Source organism: Balaenoptera ricei, chromosome 13, assembly GCF_028023285.1.
Source record: "Balaenoptera ricei isolate mBalRic1 chromosome 13, mBalRic1.hap2, whole genome shotgun sequence".
Lineage (NCBI taxonomy): Eukaryota > Metazoa > Chordata > Mammalia > Artiodactyla > Balaenopteridae > Balaenoptera > Balaenoptera ricei.
The window spans coordinates 57,415,800-57,420,137 of NC_082651.1; the positions used below are offsets into that span (position 1 = coordinate 57,415,800).

At 40.8% G+C, this 4,338-nt stretch overlaps 1 pseudogene; it reads left to right on the forward strand.

Moving 5' to 3' along the window:
- Positions 1-282: 282 nt before the first annotated feature.
- On the forward strand, positions 283-681 carry LOC132376942 (small ribosomal subunit protein eS12-like; annotated as a pseudogene).
- The last annotated feature ends 3,657 nt before the right edge of the window (positions 682-4,338 follow it).

Sequence of the window (4,338 nt, forward strand, 5' to 3'; positions counted from 1 at the left end):
AGAGGGACCTGGACTAACAAATCATACTAATTTGGCTCTTTTTCCCTTTTGATATTTTTCTCCCCACTATACTAGTGATTCTCAAATGCAGTCTTGCATTTGCAGTCCTGCATTCTCAAATGCAGTCTCAAATGCAGTCCTCGTGATTCCTGATGCAGTAGCATCAGCTAGGAATCATCTAGGAATGGGTTAGAAAGGAAAACCCTTGCTGTTTCCCTGCCACCACTGTGGAGGCAGAGGCTCGGGTGCATTCAAGATTGGCAGCACCCATAACCCACCACCATGGTCAAGGAAGGCATTGCTGCTGGAGGTATAATGGACATTAATACTGCTTTACAAGAGGTGTTGAAGACCATCTACATCCATGATGGCCTAGCACATGGAACTCACAAAGCTGCCAAAGCCTTAGACAAGTGCCAAGTCCATCTTTGTGTGCTTGCATCCGACTGTGATGAGCCTATGTATGTCAAGTTGGTGGAGGCCCTTTGTGCTTAACACCAAACCAACCTAACTGAGGTTGATGACAACAAGAAACTAGAGGAATGAGTAGGCCTCTGTAAAACTCACTGAGAGGGAAAACCCAATAAAGTGGTTGGTTGAAGTTGTATGTTGGTTAGGGACTATGGCAAAGAGTCTCAGGCAAAGGATGCCATTGAGGAGTACTTCAAATGCAAGAAATGAACAAATGAAAAACTTAGCTAAGAAAGAAAGGAAGGAAGGAAGGAAGAAAGAAAGAAAGGCAAATTTGGGGACCTTACCTCAAGACCTCCTGAATCAGAATCACTGGGGTTAGGGCCCAGTAACAACTCTCCAAGTGGTATTGATGCACACACAGGTTTGAGAACCATACTCTCGGTTGTTGGATCCCAGGACAGGTCCATCTCAAGTCTCCTCAGCTTTTCCATGTTCTACTAGTTTAGATCTAAAGGAGGGGAGAGTGAAAATGGCTTACAAATGGAATCCTATAATCACTCATATCTGCTACTCCTCCGGCTCATGACCAACTGCCTAACCCATATGTAGACTTAACATAGTAGCACATGAGCCATCTACTCATGTAGTCCTCACTCAGCTAAAGCTCAAGGACTGATATTGCAGGATGAGAATGGAGAGGGATACTATTTTTCACAAGAAGAATTACAGAGCAATTGACTCCTAAACTATGTGTATGTATAATATCAGTTGCAATAATCTCTTAAATATATTTTAAAAAGAGATCCATTAGAACCTTCACTTATAGAACATTTGCTAATATATCGATAGAACACATCTTTGTATAATGATGGGGAATAAAATGTCATGGAAATAAGTGCACTCTCAGAGTGTGATGAAAATTCACCTACAAATACTGAAGCACCTGAGCACACTGCTTTCAGTTTCTTTCTGTTTGGACTTAACCCCTGCTTGGTCAAAGAAATTAGAAAAATTAGAGCTGTATAAAGTAACAAGTCTCTTCCCAATTAAAAACCATTTTAAATAATAAAGCTGTAACCAATGAATCAAAACACTGCTATATGCACTGCACTGTGATAAGCACTGATGAGGAGGAGAGGCTATAAATTAAAAAAACAAAAACAAAAAACTCCCACAACCCTAGAATAGCCACTGTAGATTTACAGATATTCAGAGGATGAAACAACAGTGTGAGCTGAGATGAGATATAGAAACTGAACTGGTCTTTGAAGGAGGGATGTGTAGGGGGATGGGAATGAAAATTCCAGACAGGCAAATGCCATGAGCAAAGACCCTGAATACACTTGGCACATTTGGAGAATAATTGAATAGATTGATTTAGCTGGAGTGGGACATCCATATAAGAAAGATTGGAGAGGTAGATTAGGTCCATTTTACTGTGGTCTTAAGTGTCAGGCCGGGGCATCTGACTTTTCTGAGAGCAATGGGGAACCATTTAAAATTCTAGGGACATGATGAAAGCAGTATTTTAGGAAGACTGATTTGACTAAATGTGTAGAGTAAATTACAGTTGGGCTTCTCAAGCTATCAGATGAATATGAAATCACCTGGGATCCTCTGATTCAGTAGGTCTGGGAAGGCTGAGATCCTGCATTTCTAACACACTCCTAGTGAGGCCTAGACTGCTGGTCCTCAGACAGTACTTGGAGTAGCGGGGGATCATGATAGGGTTTTAAATTCAAGCTATCCATTGAGGCATAATATTGAAATAGGGAGAGAAAGCATGCCATAAAGAAAAAAATAATTTTTTACACGTTTATTATTCTAGTCTGTTCAATTTCTTTGCAAGGAGCAGTCATTTCTCACTCAACCAGCTGACATAAAAAGGGAGACTATAAAAAAAGAACATAGGAGAAATTCATAGAAACAAATGCAGACAGTATGGTAGAATGTCTCCAGGAAATGGAAAGGGAATAGACACTGCTCTCTTCATGTCTCTGGCTATATGCTTTCCTGTCCCCTTCTGCTTCCTTCTCCTGCTTATTCAGCAGTTTGCCCATTAGGACTCTCAGTCCTGACTCTAAATAACTTTAAGTTCAAGCAACCAACACCATCTTACTGCAGGCTCTTAAATCTCAGTATATATTCTCAGGAGAGAACCAGATTGGACCAGTCTTTGGATTGGTCCCAAGGTCAGGAGTCCATCTCTAGTTCAGTCATCTGTTACCTGGACAGAGAGAGAGTCTTCCATATAACATTTCAGGGACTGTGAGTGAAATGAAGAGGGAGAGTTGGGGATGGCAGGCAAATTGATCAACAGATCTAAAATGACTGGTGGGAAAGAATCTTGGGTTCAGCTGAGGCCTCTATTGTTTGCACAAGATGTCAAGTATTTTCCATGTTTTTCTGAACATGTTAAAAACATTGAAAAACCAGTTTTATCAGCCTTAAGTTATGACCCACCTCCAGACTACATGAATTGGTGAAAAATTCACTGAGGCTGAATAAGCAGGTGGTGAGGTCTGTTCCCAGCATCTGTGCATTCTTCCCCTGACCCCCCCTACAAGAGACTGGAGAGGGGAGTTCCTACCCCTCAAATGAGGGAGTTTTCCAGAGACTCATTTGGAGAACTTGACTTGTGTCTCCTAGAATTTGGGGGTACATGGGAATTGCAGTTGCACTTTGGAAAGTCTAAAAGTGAAAGACTGTGGCTGTATCATCTAGAGATGGCAGAGCAGAGGAAGGGAGGGAAGGACAGAAGGACAGAGAGATGTAGTCCCAGGAGTAAACTACATTCATACTGATGTGGAGGGGGGAGTGGGACTTGGACAAAGTGGGATCCTGCAGGAGGAAACTGCCCTATATTAAAAAGATCCCCACCCCTTGTAAGAGTAATGTTATCCAAATGTGAATCTCTAATATGGACTAGACTTTTTACTATCCAAGAATTACCTAAAAGGTATGGGACCCAAGGTATGAAGAAGGGTGAATCTTCAGAACTGGTTTAAATGGAGAATTGTGGGGAAGGGTCCTGCCTGCACCCTACTAAGTACAACATGTTCTTTGAAACAACTACATTTGCAAAATTATGTCATCCCAATGATGGCTGCAGATTCCAGGCACTGATTAACTGAAGAACAGTCTAGCAGCCTAAAAACAGAACTTGGAGTTAAAGATTTGTTCATTTTTCAACTTCTATTTTTTTCTTGAGATAAAACTGTGCTTCATTTGGAGTATAAAACCCAACAAAAGGCTCTCTAGATGCTCCAATGAATTAGATCTTTAGGAAAGGGATATATGAATCAAGAAAGAATGACAGGAGGTGAGGGAGAGATATAAATATTCTCACTTCCGTAAAAGCCACACAAGATTCCTTACTGAAAGTTTATGACAAACTGGATAATGGAGAAGCTAGCTGAATAGTATCACATACTTTGATATAATCATGTAAAATGCATTACCTGCAGCCTCAATTTACCTAAGCTAAACTAAGTAAAGATGAACATGACACCAGCCCCACCCTTATCTTCAACAAAGGAGTCCAAAAGCTGAGGAGGGAAGCCAGCCACACAAACCAAAGGTTTGCGTTCCCCAGCGTGTCCCACCTGCCTGGATTCCACTGAGCTTCTTAAAGGTTCCACTGTAAGCACAATCACAGATTCTTACCCAGTGTCCCAGGTGTTACTTTGTTTAGTAAACAATTCTCATTTCTCATGTTAACTGCTAAATTAATTCATTCTTTTTTTTTCTTCTTGTAGAGCCTTCCCTGTGTCTGGCACTGTTCAATCAATAAACTCAAACTCCTCATGAAACTTATATTTGAGCATGTGGCAGTACAGGTAATAAATAATATATCCATTAAAATATATCAGATGATGGTAAATGTTATATTAACAAAACAATTGCAGGGGAAAGGAACAGAGA